The 21,997-nt window shown below is 39.4% G+C and overlaps 1 long non-coding RNA gene across 1 annotated transcript in view; it reads right to left on the bottom strand.

The window, feature by feature from the left end:
- LOC128150287 (uncharacterized) overlaps positions 1 to 16,942 on the bottom strand; it is a 123,467-nt gene extending 106,525 nt beyond the window's left edge. Inside the window, exons 1-2 of the long non-coding RNA XR_008238010.1 lie at positions 16,855 to 16,942; positions 16,405 to 16,519 (exon numbers count right to left, since the gene is read on the bottom strand). This is a non-coding gene — a long non-coding RNA (uncharacterized LOC128150287). The remainder of the gene's footprint in view (positions 1 to 16,404; positions 16,520 to 16,854) is intronic.
- Positions 16,943 to 21,997: the final 5,055 nt, after the last annotated feature.

Raw genomic sequence — 21,997 nt, 5'->3', positions numbered from 1 at the left:
ACATTTTAGAAATATGCATGTAATAGTAGGTTCTTTTCAATAAAGACAGCAATATCAGAAATGTCAGAGTTGTAATCAATACATTGTTTGACCATCCCAAACCTATTTAGATTATAATAAACATTTGGCATTTGTCATTTGTAAATCAAAAGCAAATTTACAAATGTGGAAAATTGTTGTTGCATTTGTTTATGGTTAAAGGTAAGAACTCAGAGATGTAATTCCTTAAATTCTGAACAAGAAGCTCTTGCCAGAGCTGGGAATAAGCTAGAGGTGACATTTGGTCTTTCCTGAAATTGGAGAGAGTTTACTATTGACATTTTAAGAAAGTCAACATTTGTTTCACACTTCTTGGCTACAGCTGAGTAGCTCCTGTCTACTGCTTCAAGTGAAGTTGTTTGGGGCATTGTCATTCTGGTACCCAGCGGACACCCAGCTTCATCTCACAGGTGTTTTGCAGCACCTTTTGAGTTTACAATAATGTATTGTTTCTTGCTTTTGGCTTGGCTTGTACAGTGTGTCTTATTGCAGAGATGCATGCCTTTGATTGCATCTATTTGTTATGTGAACCGCAGGATAATTTATTCTAAGAATTTTGATGGTGCCAGTTATGACACCAAATCTTTTTTAAAAAGTTGCTTGTTGCTCTAAGAGGTTGATAAGGCATCGCCACAGACATAGTGTCCATAGGAGTTGACAATTCAGTAGCATATTTATTTTCTGAATTATATTTGCTAAATTTTACATTTAATTTGTCAAATACATACTGTTGCCTATCACAGAATCATCAGTGATCCATATCAGCGAGGATGTTGAGTCTGTTTATATTGAAAATTGCAACATTTTGCTGAGAAACAGGAAGGCAGTAAAAAGCTTGAAATCACATCACCATCATTCCCTCTGAAGGACAGAAAAAGGTCTGGACAATTACTTTTATGAAGCAGCCCTAAGAAGTGCTGTACAGAGTCTCACCCAAAAAGGCAAACACAGAAACAGAATACAAGATTTTTAATGGAGTCTTCAATGAAAGAAGAGCAGCACAAGCTGAATACAACCAAATGCTAAAGAGTTATCAGGATACACAACAAAACACTGCTTAGGAAATACTTGTATAAAAATTGAGCTGACAAAATAGTAGGTCCAGTGCAATGTTCCAAGTTTCATACACTCACAGACAAGAGGAGACAAAAATTGCCCTTGATTCACCCCGTTCCCAAACAGATTTGACTAAGATTAGTCACAACAGTATATGTTTTAGTTTGAAATGTTCAATATCTTAACCTGTTATGCTTCCAAGCCTTTTTAAGAAGGCTGTGTCTCAACCCAATGCCTAACTGTCAGGAGATTTTCCTCAGCGCTAAAGGTACACTTTGCCACCTTAAATTTATCAAGCTGCCTACTGCTGAGTCTTCCAGCCTGAACATCTCTCTTCTGTTATTGTCACACATATAAGTCTCAGGCAAGTTACACAAAATGGAGCTCTCAGTTTTCAACTTCAAACAATCTCTCCAGATAGTTTATTCTCTGATCTATCTTTTAAAGTCTAAAAATAGCATGTTTGGGTTTTTTCATCTGTTCTGAATAGAAAACAATAATCTATGTGTTTACTGAACTGATCTCAGACAGTGATTCCCCACATGAACCTCAAATTAAATATGGCTCCAAACCAGTTTGCAGTAAAATGTGCCCTGAATGGCAAACTGCACTTCATTCTCACTTGTATTATCACAGAATTACTTTCATATCTTTTCTCCACTTTTCACTTCACCTTTCACTGAAAACTTTTTTGAAGTTTTGTTCCATAATGCAAAAATATTCCTCAAGACTTATCAACACATAATATTTCTATGTATTTCTATTTTCGCCCAAACTTTTCTGTTCTGTCCTTGTCCTTTTGTACTTCTAACTCTGGTGGGTTGACGCTGGCTGGATGCCAGGTGCCCACCAAAGCCACTCTGTCACTCCCCTCTGCATCTGGACAGGGGAGAGAAAATATAATGAAAGTCTCATGGGTCGAGATAAGGACAGAGAGAGATCACTCACCAATTACCATCATGGGCAAAACAGACTCAACTTGGGGAAAATCAACTTAATTTATTCCCAATCAAATCAGAGTAGTGTAACGAGAAATAAACCCAAATCTTAAAACACCTTCCCCCCATCCCTTCCTTCTTCCTGGGCACAGCTTCACTCTCAAATTCTCTACATACCCCCACCAGAAGCGCAGGGGGATGGGGAGTTGGGGTTGGGGTCAGTTCATCACATGTTGTCTCTGCCGCTCCTTCCTCCTCAGGGGAGGACTCCTCACACTCTTCCCCTGCTCCAGCGTGGGGTCCCTCCCACAGGAGACAGTCCTCCATGAACTTCTCCAATGTGGGTCCTTCCCACGGGCTGCAGTTCTTCATGAACTGCTCCAGTGTGGGTTCCTTCCATGGGCTGCAGTCCTTCAGGTGCACACTGCTCCAGCATGGCTCCCCCGCGGGGTCACAAGTCCTGCCAGAAAACCTGCTCCAGGTTTTCAGGCTGCAGGGGGACAGCCTGCTTCGCCATGGTCTTCCCCACAGGCTGCAGGGGAATCTCTGCTCCAGTGCCTGGAGCACCTCCTCCCCTCCTTCTTCACTGACCTGGGGGTCTGCAGGGTTGTTTCTCTCACACCTTCTCACTCCTCTCTCCGGCTGCAATTGCAGTTGTGCAGCAACTTTTCCCCCTTCTTAAATCTGTTCTCCCAGAGGCACTACCACCATCGCTGATGGGTTCGGTCTTGGCCAGCAGCGGGTCCCTCCTGGAGCCGGCTGGCCTTGGCTCTGTCGGACATGGGGGAAGCTTCTAGCAGCTTCTCACAGAAGCCACCCCTGTAGCTCCCCTGCTACCAAAACCTTGCCATGCAAACCCAATACAAACTCTCAATTTAAATTAATTTATAAATGTTATTGAACATTTATAATCCCCCTTTTTTTGAAAAATAATGTACACGCTACAATTACAAGAAGTATTTATCCTTGTAGTATCTCTTCACAGCTCAATAGGTCATCTTTTATTATCTTTTCAGTACATATTCTTTCAGCAGATTGTATCCTTTCTTGTTTAAGGCAATAGGAATTGATAGAACAAAAAATATATTGTCATAAATCTTGTTGATTTCAAGTACTTTATATCTATAATGTCGTGTTTAATTAGTTAATACTTCATATAGAAATAAAACGGTGCTTTACAGTAAAATACTTTTTCAAAATATTCACTACTTGCTGTTTATGGCTTTTTTAATATGAAACAGGCGTGGATCTGCAATGTGTCTATGCACATTTACTCCTTTGCTTTTGAGCTATATACAAAGTACATTAAGTAATCAACTTCTGGGTTTGAATTTTGGTGCTACATTTACTTTTCTAAAATCCCCCAGATCATCATCAATTTTTTTCATGTCTGTTAAAAATGCTGCTTAGTGGTAGAGTAACTGACATGTTAGCTAATCTTCCTAACAGCCTAGAAGGATAAGGTAACCCTCACATATTCCATTTTAAGTACTTTTTTCCATCTTAGAAAGTTATTTCTACTGTCTTTTTTTGATACCTCTTTCATTTTTTTCAGTAATTTAATTTAGTTACCCTCATCTGGTAAACAATCTATGTTATATTTTGTGATATTTTTCTCTTATACATTTATGAGAAACTTTTCTTAATTTTTTTCTACCATCTCATTAAGTCCTAGTGGACTGTATGTATTAGATATTAATAATATTAAATTACTCTGAAGGGTTATTTCATAATTGTTGGAATTTCTGCTTCAGTCATTAGGCTGGGAGCTGTGTCCATTGTTACAGCTAGAACAACCCTGTGTAGGGGGCACCAGGAAAATGGCATGTAGAGGAGCAAATGAGGAAGGAGCTTGCAGCTCCTAGGAACTCTCCTTGAATGCTTGAATGGCACTTGCAACAAAAGCAACAGCTGCACGAATACACAGGTAGCACAAAAAAGAAAAGGTTGTGAGTCTATCACTCACTAGGTATGCAGCTTTGCTCCAAGCAGAAGACAGAATTTAGATTTCAGCACAAGTTAGCATTTCATAAGGAAGAATAAATAATGGCTCAGCTGTAGGAAAAGATTCAAAATACAACTTGAAACTATAAAACTTGTCTGGGTCTGCATATGAACATGATATATTGCATGTGCTACTTTCAGATTTGTTAAATATTACAAAACTAGTGAGTATAAGGAGGACTAATGTTGAACTGCATTTAATGAACAGAAATTGAGGATTAAAAAAAATGAGTGCTGCTTTTTTAAAAAGAAAAATACCTTTTTTTTTTTTTAATTTTAGTATTGTCATTGATGATTGAAAATTCCTGTTCTCTAAATACCAACCCTTGGAATAATATTCTTGTGTACCTACATGGTTTCATAGCTTTCTTCTGCCCACTTTTTACATGCAGGTAAAAGCACAAGTAGTCACTAGAAAGAGAATGCCTACATCAACTGAACCTGAGATTCAAGGCTGGGCTTCAGCACAAGAAAGGAAATGAGGAGACACCACTTGCAGTATACTGACAAGGGAAGATGCAAATGTTGAAATAGTCTCTACCAAAACTGGGTGGTTCACACCAGATGGACCTGAGGAAGAGACATCTACAACCTGTTCACATCACTCAAATCTGCATTTCTATTGCTGCAGGGTGAACTGATCTGTGGTGTGTCCTTAATGTCTTACTGGCCATGAAACAGACTGGAAGCTCCTCTTGTACTCATGCCTTGCACTGAAACTCTCCTACACATTGCAGTCAAGATGATAACCACATTGTGAGCCTCACTGGAATACAAACATAAACCCTAATAATGAGTAGTAGTAAAACTTAAAAGCTTTAATGCTTTAATTTACAGCATAAGCCAATTAATGTTGCCAAACGCCGTATGACTTCCCCAGGATGGGTACCTGAGGAACTGCGGTAGCTCCAATATTTCTCTTTACTCCTCCTCTGCCTGAATACTTCCAGCCTATTCTATACGCTTTCTTTAAAGGTGACCATTTTTACTCTAAATCCACCATTGTTCATAATAGGTAGGATTTGTCCCCTGTCTTGGGTTTCAGATGATGTTGACAGATGCCTTTTGATTTCACTATACATACACGTGCACGCGGTTACATAATTACCAAGATTCAGCATAAATACCCCCTAAAGATCACAGCCATTGCAGGTCTCCAAATCTCTAGACCTGACCCTTTAGGGACATAGACCCTTTAGGATGTAAATTTTTCAGCCTGTTCTAATATTAAGTGGTGAGTATAGTGACAGAAAAATAAAGACTTTGCAGTGCTGTGCAGGGAGTGAAAGTTCAAACTTGGGACTTGCACTGAATGTCCCCACATGTTATCCCCATGCCAGGGAGCACCTAACCTTTCACTCTGCAGACTCGGGGCAACTGGATGAAATCTTAGTCATACCGCTGTCTTGTTACTGTATCAAAATAAAGCATTGCGCATTTTACAGGCTTCACAACTCCCTTTTGAACCAACTATATCTGTTCTGAGGTTATTTTTATTGTAAAGGACTTATTTACATTCCTGACAAAATTTAGTCAAACCCATTTAGTCAGTAGCAGAATCTCTGTCCAACCCTGCACCCTCCACCCTATAACTTAATACCCACCTCATAACTTGATGGCTGATCACATTCCTATGTGTACGTACTTGCCCTCCCAAGGAGTTCATATGATAGTGCTGTCTTGGGCCAGATTTCACTTTACAAGCTTCACATTTCCAGGTTCAATCACTTCATGGTTTTCCCTGTTCCTTTCATACTCATCAGCAGCTATCCTTCAAACGGCACTCTTCCAGAGCCATTTACTCCAAATGGTGAAAACTGCTGCTCTGTGGCAATGCGATTTCTATCTAGGAGGGGGTCTGGATCCTTCCCCTCTTCAATTCATGCGTTTCACATTAAACAGCATAAGAGGCCTTGAAGTGAATCTCTCATCCAGCAAGTAATGTACGTTCATTTCAGATGGCATATAATGCCAGGCAAGCGCTGCATTCAGCTTGCTAATTAGGCAGTTAGTTTTGTCCCCTCACCTTGCTTCTGGCCCTTTGGAGAAGCAGTTTTTGAAAACAGGCTGGTAAGAACTAAATTACTGTTTGGAAAACTTTCCCTGATGATATTCTTTGCTTCTTTCTGCTTGGACAGACGTGGTTAAAGGTAAGGTATGTATTACGGAATGATTCAGAAGCTAATGATATGTGAACTTGACTCTGGGGCAGCCAGAGTATTTGGATTAGAATTGGTATTAACCTCCAGCAAATCTCTATGGAAGCTCTGCTGTAGCTTCTTGCCTCTCTTTTTTCCTTTGTTAGAATGTGCTTTCTTCAGTCACCCTCTTTCCTGAAATAATATTTTTCTGAAAGTATGCTGAAGAAGTAATGTGGGTAGCGAAGAAGCATGAAAAAGTGTTGAAAGGTGGGGAAAAGATGTAAGAAATCTGTCTGGTTTACCTCAGCCAATTAAGAGTCTGATACACAATCTGCATACACTGCCTGTGGCATTTCCCGATCCTCTCAAAGATTTTGAAGCAAATTACTTTTGAGAATAGGCTGAGAGACTGTGGTTTGGTAAATGTGGGAAAGGGATGGGAGAGGGGAGGGTCTTTTTGCTTTCTTCTACTGCTTAATGAGTAGTTACAGAGAAAGTGGAAAGAGACATTTATTGGAGGTGCACCCTGAAAGTCTGAGAGGCAGCGGGCACATATTTCAGCAAAGAACATTTCAATTAGATGTGAGAAAAAAAAAATTTCTCAGTGTTTGCCAAACCATTTGCCCAGAGATTTTTTTGGAAACTCCCGCTTTGGAGACATTATAAACTCAACTGGAAAAGGACATGACTAACCCAGACTAACTTTTACTTTGGCCCTGCTTTGGGCAGGAGGTTGGACCAGACAACCTCCATAGGTTCCTTCCAACCTCAATTACTCTTTTTCAGTAATTTGGCAGTAGAACCTGTGTCAGAGATATGATTAGAAAGAAGGAACGTATTTATCATGTTCCCATTTCATACTTTCTATCTGTTTTTTAGCTTTCTTTTTATTCTCCACCTCTGACATTTGTGGTACAGCACCGTTGGAAAGAACACCTTTCTTGACCTATCAAAATGATTTGCATGATTGCTTAAAACTCTTCCTTTATCTCCGTAAGAATCATGGAAGTTTTTTAAAGTTATGACATTCCCCATGAAACTATCCATTATAAGGTAAAATAAAAATATTTACAAGAATTGGGATAAATAATTAGGAAAAAACCTGCCCAAACTCCAGAAGTTTTGAAAGCTCACCTTCACCTGAATGGTTTGCCTCAATATAAATTTTTCTTCATTCTTTATCAGATCAACCTGATGTGCTCTCCATGCTGTTAAGAAAGTCTCTTACCTTACCACAAGACTCCAGTGATATGAAGATCAAAGAGCTAATGTTCATTATCATACCCCACTGTGGTTACAGTACTTCCACAGAACAGGGGGTACTACCTAATCAGGTAGGGCACGTGGCATTTGTTGTGGTACTCAGGTATTTCCCACTATGACACTCAGTGCTCAAATGCATCTTAATTTCACCAGGCCTTTAAGTATTTGAATTAATTTTCCCATATTGTAGCACTGTGTCAAGTGTAACGTTTTTTGGACAATTTCAGATAAAATTCTTTGTCTGTTTTCCAGAATGAAAATAGACTGAAAATTGCTGTTCTTTGTCCTTCTGCAATAAAAATTCTAGTTAATTTTTTCCTGTGCAAAAACTGTACAAACACTGCACTCTGGAAAAGAGACTTGCGTCCTGTGCCATAATCTGCATAAATCTGTATAAACTTCACAACTTAAAAATTAAGCTTTGCTTTCACATGCTTAGAGAAAGTAAAATACCCCAAAGCTCCCATCAGCTTGGGCTGGATCAGGTCATTATCTGCCACGAGACCTTCGCATAGCAGTTTGGAGTGGGGGTCAGGCTGGTTGGGCAGGGTCCCTGCCAGCAGCATGGCTCTTTGCCCAGTCTGGGCAGCACAAAGGAAATCCCACATCTGACTGAGGGGGAAGATATAAATGTGTTGTCTCAGAGAAAAGGCAGATGTTAATGTATAAATTCTGCAATTAAAAATAATGCAGGAAACAAATGCCTATGAATAAAAGGCCCTCACTGACCACCAAGGTGGCCTCCCTTAACAGTGGTCATCAATTTTCCCTTGACATAAAATCTAAATTTTATGAGCCTAGATGAACTGCCTCTATATCCTATCTGTGTGACTTATAACATTTTCATCATCAAATTAATTGGGACTCCTAAAAACTATTCTGAAGTACAAAGAGTCTTGAATTTATTTTTTAATTGGAACTATGCAACTTTATGTTAGCTAATTGCCATAGCTTCATCACCCAAATGTTTCACTTGATCCTTACTTACATACATTTTAGGATCTTAAAATATTTATCTAACCTAAAATATACTTATATCTATGATATCTAATATAAAAAGAAATGTCAATGTCTCATTTTTTTGTTTTCACTGCAAGCACTTTTCTGTAACCATTACATGTTTTTCCCAGTTCACAAAAATGTCTGTTGTATACATTTTGGTCCATGTTTGTTTGCTATAGATGAGTTTTCTAACCTGCTGAACCCAAGTACCTAATTTGCAAGTGGTTGTCAACTCACAGGACTTCAGTGATTTGTTTTAAGCAGTAGATTGGAGGAGTATAAGAACATGAAAGTTTGCGAACTTTTTTAGTCTCAAAGCTTCCTATAAGCAGTTGCAAGTGAAAATAAAAATAGCTCTGAAATTGTTACACCAAAAAATGTGCTGCAGAAAAAGGTCAAGATTTGTTGAAGTACAAGCGCTTCCTTCTAGAAAACAAGCCAGTTTTGTTCTTGTTAGCAAGGTCATGCAGCCAATTCATTTCATCTAACTTTCAAAAACCATTTTTAAAGCACTCAATTTATTAGATTTAGGGCCTTGGGCTGATACAGATTGTTGTGGCACCAGCAAACCTCTGGAGTTACGTCAGCTTGGGATCTGGTGCTTAAATTTTTATTCTGTGTCTTGCCACATAAATAAAAGTGGTTATCACAAGATTTCTCCTCACAGGATTTTACAGGTCACGGATGGGGTCACCAGCAACAGGAACTCACTGAAATAGTTTGCAGGTTCTTGTGTAACGGGACATGCTGCTATGTTCTTCCCCTGCCAAAAGGCAGCAATACAGTCCCAAAGACCACAGAAGATGTGCTACGCGTGGCTCTTGAAGGGATCCTGCCTGCCACAGAGATCCCATACGGACTGGTAAGACATATATGTACTTCCCTGACCACCTATGCCTCCTACCAGGGGTGTCTCCTCCCTCCAGGAGGTGTAAAACCAATCTGAATGTCCTGCAGAAAAGGATCAATCCTAAAACTTAATATGGCTTCCAAATTTTTGGAAGCAGGTCAAATAAGATAAGGCGGCGGCCAAGTCACGGGGCGTGTGTTGGGCCCAAGGGTGCCACCGTTCTGACTCTAAGCCTGGTGTCAGTGCCGCACCACCGTGGGACCTGGGCTCAGTTTGACCGTGAAAGCGGGTAAGGTGTGAGAAGGTGCTGGAGCTAGAGCCATGAACTGCAGGTAAGAAGTCCCATGGCTGTAGTTGCTGGGGCTAGAACAGCTAGCAACTCAAGGCTTCAAGACACCTGACATGAAGAAGTAAAAAAATAAAAAACAAAGGGAAAAAGGGGTTAAAGGGAACCTACAGAGGGTAACTCAGCAAGACCAAGGCTCAGCCTGCTCCAGGCTGCAGTGAAGGCTCACTGGTCCATCCCTGACTGAGAGCTACCTGCAGAAGTGTTTTGTTCAGCCTGAGGAGCATATTAGTGCTTAGCCTGGCACTGTGTTGGTCCTGGCCATCTATTGCATGTGTCACCCAATAAATAAGTGCTGCGCTCTCTGTGCTGTGTACAGCCTGCTTGCAAAGTCTCTTTGCGTGTGGTAAAAGGTGTCTGAACCAAGGTGACTCATGAGGGAGAGTGACGTGTGCTATTGGCATAAAGATTCCTGTTGACTTAACTTCAGCGTTTGCACTTCACATAAATATTTTAATTATTGATAAAAGCATGATAAGGAGGGAATGGAAAGGGACAATTAATGGGAAGGGACAGAGGAATGGGGAGGAAGGGAGAACAGCAAAGCAGAAATTGCCTCTGAACTTTGCTTGAGGCACGGGTCGTTCATATGATATTGTACTCGAGCCAAGCATGTGTCCATGCATGAGCAGAGATCTCCATCACGAGCAGGAGAAGGTTGCTGAGGCCTCCATGTGCTCCACAGACCGCCCTGCACCCCTACCCATACCGGGGACAATTTGTCCCCAGCGGCGGGGAGGGGGGTGCACTGATTCGTTCAAATTCATTCTCCCCTGAGGTTCACATCAGGGTTGAGAAGGGAGGAGGGAAAACAGGAAAAGAGCAGGGTGTGGGACAGAGAAGGAAAAGGGCAGAGGAAAGAAAAGCAACCTGCCTGAAAAAAGTGAAATAGTTATCCCACAGTGGAGTGGAGGTATGATCATTTGAATTTTATCACATTTTTCTTGGTCTAAGTGTACCTAGCCACGGACAGATATTGCAGATGAGCTGATTATCAGGTAAAATGTTAACCTTTAGTACTCTGTACTCTTAAATGTTAAAATTGGCTTGAAGTATAAAGTTTCTTTTTCTCCTAAAACTGTGTCATAGAGGAAACATTTAATTATACACTGACCAAAACAAATCCCCCATGTAATGGATTTGAGTGTATTTTCTTTTACTGCTGAGGGAAATTCTGTGTGCAATATAGCACAAAACAGATCATTCAGTTTCTTCTACTACAAGCCTCCATGGAGCATGGAAAATCTCAGATACGTCTCATTAGCTTTTCTGCATGTGTGTCTCTAATTATGAAGTGCTATAATTGATCATTTTCCTTTTCAAATTAATTTATAACATAAGAAGATTTGATTGAGGAAATGTACAAAAAGAATACTTTGGTTTGACCTTACAGCTTGTTCCAACTCTTTGGCTGGTGTCCATCAGGATCATTAAAATCAATTAAGGAGTTAAGTACAGGACATCTATTGTTCTGCCATAGAATCAATGGACCCTTTCAAATCTCCTGTAATTTTAGGGATCACAGCAGGCAGTTTAAAGAATTACTCTTTTGTAGAATCATAGGCTCTAATCCTGTATACAATGACTTTGTTAGGTCTATTTGCCTCTTTAAAGGCAAACACATACACTTTGGGGGATTGGAAATATAGTGTGATCTATAAGAGGCATTCAATCCACATTCCATCTGATACCACAGACACACTGCATGAAAACTAAAGTACAGCTGATTTCTTTGCTCCAATCAATTTCATTGAAATTGCTAAATATTCAGTGCACTAATCGTTGGTCATTTGTAGCTGCAGCTATATTTATAAAAAGGAAAAAAGAGATATTTATATCCAAATAATGAAGATGTGGCCAACGTCATAGCTACGTGGCTGGATCAGCCGGTGGCAGTCATTGCAGCTATTGAAATAAGAAATGTGGGGAAGGACAGACTACATAGTCCTTAAGGCCCAGAAGCTACACTGTTGCAATAATACCTTGGAGCCAGAAATAAGCTTGACTTGTTTGGTGAAATAGGATTATTTCATGTGAAGCGTGGCTCCATTCAGAAACTGTAAACTCAGAGCTGGGACAGTGTTCGCTCATATTTACGTAGCAGCTTCCAAATGGGACCGATAGCGCCTAGGGGTGTCAGTGCTAATGCTGGGTAAATGTTAAATGGCTCTTGTGCTTTTTATTATTTAGCAGCTATTGCTGGGCTGTGGAGGAGCCGGTGCTAAATATAATCATTTTCAATCACAGTGAAATATTATAGGCCAGATAGTCATTCTGGAAACTAAGGATGAATGGAGAATAATACCACACACCTTATTTATGACTGAGTTTAATACATATGAAGGAAAAATGAACAAGGAGAGGAAATTCTCTAAAGTCAATGCCTACAGTTACACTCAAATTTTATTTATGGGCACAGAGGAAGGACACCTTACATAAATAAAGCCAAGAGTTTATTGTTCGTATCATCGAAACTGAAAGAGTCTAATCGTTTTTAGTCCACATCTAATTGTTACGGAAAAAGAAAGAAGAAGAATAGAATTAGCAATGGTATACACACACATTTTAGTTTCTGCCCCTTTTCCTGGGGTTATGCTCCCCCTTTCCCTGCTCCGTGGGGGGTGTTATGGCAAGCTCTCAGCATTTGGAGTCCTTCATCAGGAGGAACACCATGTTCATGTTGATGGTTTCACCTCACTTGGCATCCTTCTTATATGTTTGCTAACATGCTTTCATACCTCACTCTTTCTTCGTTGGTCTGCAGCTCAGTGTTACATTCAACCTTATTATATATGGCATCTTTTTTTCTATGGATGCTATTTCTTTGTTCTTTTTTCCATCTCCAGGTCTGCATTTCTTTGACCAACCTTGGCTGAGCAGTTTATAGCCTTGGGGCCTCCAGTGCCAGCCACTGCCCCATCTCACCACTGAGCTGTGTTTGGTGCCTCCACTTCTCAAGGCTGCTATCTCACCAACCTGTGTTTCTGTACGTGACATCATCACGGTAGAGTCATCAAATCATGGTGGTACACCGTACAAAGACAGAACAAAAGAAAACAAATCAGCTGTAGACACCTGGTAATTAGAAAAAATGTTGTTACAGCTGAACCATATTGAAGCAAAGCTGCTGGCAGGTCAGTAAAAGTTCAGACAGAGCAGGCATGCCAGTCCTCAGACCTGAGGCCTTGCAAACTCAGTACAACACTTATGGCCACTTACTAGCAATTAATACCATGTTATAGAGCTACAGGGTAACACTTAGCTACATGTAGGTTCAGCAGTAAATCCTATAAAATTAGTATTTTCTTCATCTGACAAGATGCTTGGTTCAACATTAAAATGTTGTCTGCCTGCAGTGAGAAATAATCACTCATTTTTTTCCACTGAAAAGCCAAATTAAATATGTTTCCATATCCAGTGGGAGGACTCCTTAAGCACTGATTACTGCATAACCTGTACTACACTGTCATAGAAGGTGTCCACATTAAAAAAATGAGTGAAGTATCAGTGATGTAACTTCACTTTATAATGTGGCTTCCAGCTTATGTGAGAATAAGACTAAACGTAAGCACAGTACTTCTTATAGTCCATAATACCATATATATTTGTTATCATCCACAATATAAGGGTAATTCAAAAGCACTTTCTTAATTTGGGAAGAAGCGCTCAATTTCTACATTGGCAATGTGAAGATATCAAAAATTATGTTGGTTCTTTCTTAAATTAGCAGGCTATCCCTGTTCCTCTTTGCTCCTCAAGTTCTCAAGCAAATACCCCATCAGGCTGCAATTAGCTCTGCTGCCATCAGGGCAGTGGTAGATGCCAGTGTCACTTCCACCTGGGGACGCTCGGCCAAGCAGGGGCAGGAGGGAAACCCAGGAGGGCACAGTGGGAAGGGACGATGACAGGGCAACCCCCCCCCACAGCCACCAGTCTCTGGGGGTGACAGGGAGAGCTCTCGTCTCCCTTGGTCATGGATGAAGGTGCAACTGGTACCTGTAGAATGGGCTCAGAGAGAGGACGGCAGGGGACTTTGGAGGATCCCTAGCATGGCCCCTGTGAAGAAGTGGGGACAGAGATTCCTAGTCCCCTGTCGCCATGCCTCCAGGCCTGCCTGCCTTCTGACAAGCAGCTTTAACCCTCTGTCTTGCATAGGTGGGTACCAGGTCCATTTCCAAAACCTATGTGCTACTGTCAAAGCGAGAGACAGGAGTTAAGCACCCTGCCGCTCCTTGGCTTGCCCTAACAGCTAGCTGGGAAGCCGCAAAATGCTGACAGCCGAAAATTCATCATTAAAATGTTCTTCAGCGTCTGTCTTTCTTTCCCCTATCACCAGCAAGCCCACAACATCAAGACAAACAGGGTGACCCTGACAAAGAGCTGACTATTGCCTTGTGTGTGCCAGCTATCGGGTTTTACTACCGCTGTTTTCTCTCTTAGCAGAGCTATTCCTAATTGCGTGTCAAGAACATTTCCTGCCTCAGAAAGCAATAATCTATATCGGTAAAGAACTAAACTACCTAAGGCATCTCCATGAGCCAGTGTCCTTTTTCCTGAGCAGTACTTTGAGGGCTCAGCACCCCACTTTGGGTAGTGGTGTCTGGACAAGCCCCAAATCCCCAAGTAGCAGGGAATCAAAAAGGGGGAAAACAACATTTGCAGGGTTCCCCATGTAGCCTTCGGTTGAAACTCTTGACACTACAAGGGGCAGGATACAAGCAAACATACCTGGGGAACAAAGGAGCTTTGGCAAGAAAATGCTCTGTTAAAACTCATTAATTTAGATCATTTATGTGCACTGCGCAAAGCGGCACTATGGAAAAATAAAACGCTACATGCGTTTCTTCTTTTCTATGGAGCAAATATTGTAAGGACTGGCCTGCAATTTGTAATAAACTGCCTGGTGTTTCTTCAACTCTAACGGTCTGATGTTTCAGATTGCACCATATTTCCCTCATGGAACCCATGGGAAGAACATTTGCAACTTGGAAACCCACGTTGAGAAAAACACCTGGACATCTATTATATTAATGTATTCCTAACAAAAGCAAAAGGATGCTTCTGAATGCCATCAGAGTTTATACATATTTTTTTGAGCAGGTTGTAATTTTCTAGGAAAGCCTGGGATCCTGACTTTCTGTAGTGCAACTGCCACACCTGAACTGTTTATTCTGAATTTTTTTCTTTGGCAACTGTTAGCTATTTATACCTGGAAGATATGAACTTTTGTAGATCTAAGAAAGCAGCCATTATGTTTTTCAGCATTACAGACTGTTTTTTTCTGCTTCTTTATTATGTTTTTAAGCTTAAATTCCTTTCAGCCCTTTTTATTTTTCTTGAGAAATTAGACATATAACATCTTATGTTACTACTATAGAACATAAATTTTATCCTTACAATTTTATCTTTCATGCAGTTTGCAGTACGTTATTCTATGCAAACCATTGAGTACTCCAACTTCTACATATATCTGAACTCTCAGAAATACATGTAATCATATTTTATTTTCAATGTTTATTACTTTTGGGGAAAAAAAACCTGTTTATTGTTTTAATTAACCATCAGCTGGCACAATCATTTTTGTTTCTTCTTTTATATTACACAGTTTACAAGTCTTGGGAAAAAATCTATTAGGTAATAAAAAGTCATTTAAAGAACTGAACCATACAAATGTAATGTAGTATACATACATTTCTAAGTGGCATGTGTTGCAGATAAAAGGGATAATGTACAAGTCCCTTATTTTTCAATTACTATTGTTACATTCAGAAAAAAAAATCATTAAACTTATCAGAATTAAAGCAGAATTAAAATATTCCCATTTAACTCCAGTTCCTCCACTGATTTTTTTTTCTGAAAAACACTTCAACAAAGGCTCACCAGAATATTTTATAGCAAAAATTCAATACCTGAAAGATAATGATGCATGATAGCAAACTTACATATTGGCTTTCCCGACTCTGCAATAAATAGGGGAAAACGTTATATAACCTCAATGGAGAACATCTCTCTTATGTGAGATTTCTATTTGCTGGATTTAAAAAGTCACGTTATAACTACATAGAAAGAATAGTTCAATTTTTCTTTTTTTCTCTTGCATATGTAACTCTCTCCTAAATGAAATCTGGAGATCTGCTTATTACAGCCTCGCAACTTGTTCAGTCAGAAAAGGTACATTGTATATTTAATTCTATATAGCAGGGAAACCTGCCTCTCAAATGATCTTGAACTGGAACTTTGAATGCAAATTACCTTCCCACACGAATTAGAAGATAAAAGAAAAACGAAACAATCATAAGTGCTTGTTTAGATGAAAGTCAAAGGGAATAAGTATTTTTTCAGAATTTTTACCCAAATCTGGTATAAATAAAAGTTTTGTTTACAGAAATTTCTATAATAATGTAAAACCAGGTCTCCCTCCTCACCCTTCTTTCATGATAAAGTTGTACCAATACAATGGGCTGTTGCTGAATGGAGCAAAGCCGAAGTGCAACAGGCTTTACCAATGGAAGCAACTCTCTTGCACTTTGTCAGTGTGCTTGTATTTGCACTTTCTTACCGCAGCTCCTTATCCATGGGAACAGTTAATTTCCGTTTCAGCCATATCCCATTTTCTTATTCTACTCTTCCATTAGTACAGGATCTGAGTGCAGGCAGACAAGCCTTATATATAGCCCAGGCAGTGCAAACAGATGGTTTGTTTGCATTATGCTGTCATCACTATGATTTATCTCAACCACTCCCAGAGTAAGACATTAAATTTACCTTATTGTCCCTCAAGGACCAAGTTTTAGAGCTTATAGTGGAGAGCAGAGTAGAGTAGATGAAGGCTGTAAGGCTTCCCACAGTCACCAAATTGATTTTTTATGTCCCTGTGGTGCTGAACCACAGATTCATAAAGTTAGGTCGAAAGCAAGGTTTTCAAGAGAAAGTTTCAGACGTGCTGGTACGCAGTGATATGTCCTCCTTTGTAAAACATGAACACGCCAAATGCTAAGTGCTTCTTACCCCAAGACTCTGGCTCCCTGCTGATACAGTAACACAGGAACTCTGTTAACTATTATTTTCCTTGCCATATAAACCACAATGGTGAATCAATTTAGAGTCAGAATATTAGCACAGTGGTCATGTCACCAAGAAAAACTGCAGGTCTTCCTTCACCCGCACAAAGAAAACAGCTGGAGGAAATGCTTATTTTAAATATTTCTGGGTTACCTGTAGTTTCTTTCAAAAATTTCTTACAGAAAAGGTTTCCTTTTTTCCTGCTATGTAACCAGGTGTCTGCCATCTGCTTGAGGAAAGTGCAGTCTGCTGAGATATTCCTGCCTGGTGGTGGGAGAAGAAGAGACTGACTGAGTCAGAAAGAGGCAGCCACCCACATCTGCACCTAAGATAGGATTGTTCTTAAGAAAACAACACAATATAAGCCAAACAAACAAACTGATCATTCATTAACTTTACTAAAGGGGACAAGACAGTCCACTGTTGACTCACTTGTAACTCTTGGGGTTGCGTGTCCATTTGATCACAGTTTAGGACTTTTTTAACATGGAGGTATGCAATAAAGCTGTGAACTAGCAGAGGTTGTTAGGCACACCACACAAAACCTCTGCAGAAGCAAGCAGATGAAACATGAATCCCCTTAGAACAATGTAAAACTCCGTGCTTTTGCCTTTCTTTTGTATTGCCCATGCCCTTAGCTGAGTGTTTCTCTTCCACCAGAGAAGCCAAACTCAATTTGCTGTGCTGTGCTTACCTTTTTTATGATATTTTCCATCGCCCTGCAGTCCCAGACCACTGGACCTCCAGGTTAAGTATGTTTTGGAATTAGATACACCTGACCCAATAAACCTGCAAACCAAGCCAAACTTCAGCATGTCGTGTGTGTTAAAGGAATTAAAAAATGCACTTTTTACTGTGGTCAGTTTTTTCTGACACAGTTGGGCAGCTGTGAGTAATGATAGCACCTTATCAATTTAAGAAACTGTAAACTAAAATTCCTTGCCATGTCCATTTTTAAAAATAAATTTTTTAAAACCAGTAAAATTAAAATGTAAGCAAGTAACTTAGGTGAAGATTCATGCTTTAGAGCATTACACTTCAGTTTTGGTTGGCTTGTCATGTAAAGGTACGTAAGAGGTGCATCATATTGAGATTGGAAAAAATAGGAAATTATAGAAAAGCGAAAGAGAAGGATGTGCTGGAGGTTTTGGCAGAGGAAAGACTGTAGGAGCAGATGACTAAATCTTGTATTTGTGTCCACAAAAGGCTGTGAACATGAACTAAGATTGAAAAAAGAAGATAAAGATAGGAAAGATAAAGATATCAAGCATGGAGCACAATGGTACAGAGTAATGAAGAGCAGCAGCTACTCCCATGCAAAGATTTGAGGAAATCTGTAGTCTGTGAAAGTCAGTTTACAAAGGCAGTCACACAATGTTAGCCCATTCCTATGCTCTCCTCTTTGGCATAAGTAAGAACAAACTTTCTGCGGCACCTTGCGCAAAAGCTCTTGGCTTACCGAGTCTATCAGCAACCTATTAGATATTAGTACTGCCTGGAAACACAGTGAATTCCTTTCACTGTTAATACATTTAATCTGAAATCAGCATCTCGGCCACACAGAACATGCCACCTGAGGCAAGGTGTCCCCCCCCACCCCAGTCAGGCCCAAGGATGGGTCTTTGTAACCCCCACTTTCTGTGTTAGGAAGTACCTTTGCTTGTTGGTCAGCTCCAACAGGAGGGCGTCCGGAGCCAGCATAAGATGCTCCAGAGAAAAGCTCCTGTGGGGAAGCTTCTGCTGTGCTGGTAAGGAGCCTCGGAGGGTAGAAAGCTGGGGACATGGATAATTCAGAGATCATCAAAAGCAAATGAAAAAAGTGCTAGTATGGCCTGCCCTGGTTCTGGGGAGTTTGAAGTGGAGATCCGCAGCAGGATAACTTCCAAAAATATGTTCAGGGTTCTGGAAAACAGGCATTTCAAAAGAAATAGAAAAAGTCCTTCTTAAGTGTTAACAATCATAAAAACTTGGCCATGTGTCCATGACAATGAGAATATGAGAACGTTATCTGCCTTATGGACTCCTGATTTCCTCCAGCATGTGTCTGGATGGATAGCGTGTACTAATTTCAACATTTTTATTACCCAGGAAACCTTTGCATAAGAAAAGAAATAAGAATGCATACTCCTGAAAGGTTGCATACTTTGTAATAGGAAAGCCTTTCTGAATAATATACTTAAACTGAGTAAGGGAAAACTTATTCCTTTCCCACAGGGCTGTGTGTATTAAATCTTGTGTATTACAATGTCTACACTGAAAATGGCAAGTCAGCTAAAATAGGGAATTATCATCTTTAGCCATTTTTCATACATTTTTCAATTGTTTTTGTACTTCTGCTTTCTTCCATATCTGTAAAATATATGAAAATAAGCCTTTTGATACTCTCAAGCTTATTTCACAGTTTCTCATTTACTGGCTTTTACATATCAAGATGAGAAATATTTTTGAAGGTATATCTTTAACTTGCTTCAGAACGTCGTATTTTCTTTAACAATTATGACGATTAAAATCATATCTAATGCTAGTATGGAAAAATAATTTTAAAATTCAAATAAGATGACAGAATGGATTCTATAAGAGGTTTTATAGCTTAACTCATCAATAAGTTGAGTTCAAAACACATCATGATGAAGAAAAAAGAAACTAGACTCTACATGTGCATTCATAACTGCACTGATAGTCTTTGAAAAACAGACATGGAAACACACAATATAAAAAAAGCATCGGAATCTTGTAAGCAACCAAATCTGTGGTGTTAAATATAAAGGAAACTATTTACACTTCAAATGAAACGTAAGAAAATTAGTCCCAAAGAATAATGTTTAAGAACCCCTCCATACCTTCAACCTAAATTTTTGAGATGCTGTACTCTTACAGTACAACTCTGTAACTGTTCTTACCAATATCTGCTAGTAGCAGACTGACTGGTGTTACTCTGAACTAAGTTTCCCCAACTGAGTGAGAAGATGATACAAAAATTAATTTTGAAATATTTTTATATCCAAATATTGAGATAATACCCATTTTTCATGAGGTTAGGCTGTTCCCTGTTCAAAACCACTCCTAAGAAAGGTTAATAAATTCAGTAAATGTCATAAATGTCTTGTTGATGCTCTTTGTTTTCATATTTCAAAAGCTTGCCGCATCCAGTCAGGAAATAGTAACAGTACCATGTGCCAGCGGAAGCATTCATATCCTGCACCTCACAAATTTTGAATTCTCTGCTTCAGCAGTGTGTTTGGACTGTTCGCTAACCCACGCCTAAACAGCGAAAGTGGTTTACACATGACTTGAGCTTTTAAATGTATAGGCTTTTTTCCTACTCATCGTAACATTTAAACCAAGCCTAGTATTATGTGTGCACCCATGTCATTTGCTTACCCAAAATGGACTGAGGCAAATACCTACATTCTTTGCCAAACTCAGGTCTTTGCTAGTGTTAATGGATTCACGTGTATGCTAGCTCAGATGAAGGCCATATAACTACACAAGCAGATGATTGCATGAACACAAGAATGATTGAAATCCTAGATAATACTTACAGAGTGCTGCCAAAGAAAAGTCTTTGGGAAGAATGAAATTATTAATCAAGACTGTACTATTAACAACCCACATATGTTCCACTTTCAGTGCTCAGATATTCCTCTTTAGGACTTTCTGTCCCCAAGCTCGTCATGCAGCACTTGCAAAGAACAACAAAAAAAAGCACTTGCTTCTAGATTTAGCAATTTCTGACTTACATAAAGACACACTGATAGATGGATGTCTGGACTCATTAAATGAACTGGACACTGTTTTATAGGAAATGGCAGCTGGTCTTAAATAGCTGCTTTGAAAAAGGTCTCTATGCTGCCTTTGCTAGCAAGCAGCTAATACATTATTGTAAGCAGGAACCATGCTTACATTAACATATTAGGCAAGATACAGCTCTACCAGTGTTTGCTTATGTTATAATAAATTACTATTTAGTTCAGGATAAAACTGAACACCGAAGCCCCTTTATGAGTCTATCTATTTGACATTGGCAGGCAACCCTCAAGTAGCTGCACAGTATCTCCACGGAAGGGAACCAGTGATCTGGAAACTCCTAGTGAAGAACTCATGTCAGTGTTTTCACAGTGATACTAACTGAGGGAAAAAAAAAGGCAGCTGATTCTTTAAAAATTAAATATAGGGTTTATGGAGAGATGAGACTATTCAGGGAAACACTTCTTTCATCAAACTTTTGCAAGTCAGAATTAGTAGCCAACCTAAATTTACTTGTCACTGTTCCATTTTACCCTTGTGCACTGGCAGAGATGCAACAAAAATCATCTACCATGGCACAAAGCCTCACTTTGCAGGTGAAATGGTGACGAGGCCACTCTGCCCAGAATGAATTTACAGACCTTAAATCAGGGACAGAGGTAAAATTTGACTTCAATGTATAACCTCTCAGCCAGTGTTAATTTTCCTACATTAATATTAACTTTTAACCAAGCAGAAAAAATAATCTTAACGAAATACCGCTTGTGCAAAAAGAAATAATAGTGCTTCCCTCTTAAATGCTGTATGCCAAGTGATATAGAAGCATTTAGTGTCACACAATCAAAGGCTTTTAGAAGACCAGCTCTCACTGTGATTTTAAATTTGAGTCAAATTTCCCTGAGAATTGTCAGCAACTGCTCATTTTTAAACGTGAAGTCTTATTACATGGTTTTATAATGAATTCTGTGGAATGTTTATACAGATGACAAGCAACAGCTGTTGCAAAAATATTCCCCAATTTTCTTCCTGTCCAAAGAATAATTTTATACTATCTTCAAATATTTAAAATTATTGCTGCTCTCCAAAAGAAAAGAAAAGAAAAGAAAAAAAAGATAAGAAAAGAAAAAGAAAGTAGCCTGTCACAACAAGTTAGGGATGTCATGTCATTTGATCTGAATGTTTCTGTTGTGCTGTATATGCTCTACACATCAGCAGTAGGTGTAAGTGCAAAATAAAAAGTCTCACATTTCAGGATAACCTTTTATTTTTAAGCTTCTCAATTCATACAATCACTCCAAGTCCTGTTCCTCATTTGTGACACTCTAACAAGTCCTTACAACTATGTGAGAATCTCAATTTAATTCTTGTATGTATTTCTAAAGGCTTCTGTGCAGGATGACTGTGGAGAGAGGCTTAAGAACTTGAGCCAATCTTAAATCAAACCCAGAAACCTGAGGAAAAGAATATAAAATATTGTATCTACTTGTTTTCCTTTTTTTTAAAGCCCAAACCCAACACTATGCCACTTTCAATGAAATCAGAAAAGTCA

This window comes from Harpia harpyja, chromosome 13 (genome assembly GCF_026419915.1).
Source record: "Harpia harpyja isolate bHarHar1 chromosome 13, bHarHar1 primary haplotype, whole genome shotgun sequence".
NCBI classification, from domain to species: domain Eukaryota; kingdom Metazoa; phylum Chordata; class Aves; order Accipitriformes; family Accipitridae; genus Harpia; species Harpia harpyja.
This window is presented reverse-complemented; position numbering and strand designations above follow the sequence as displayed.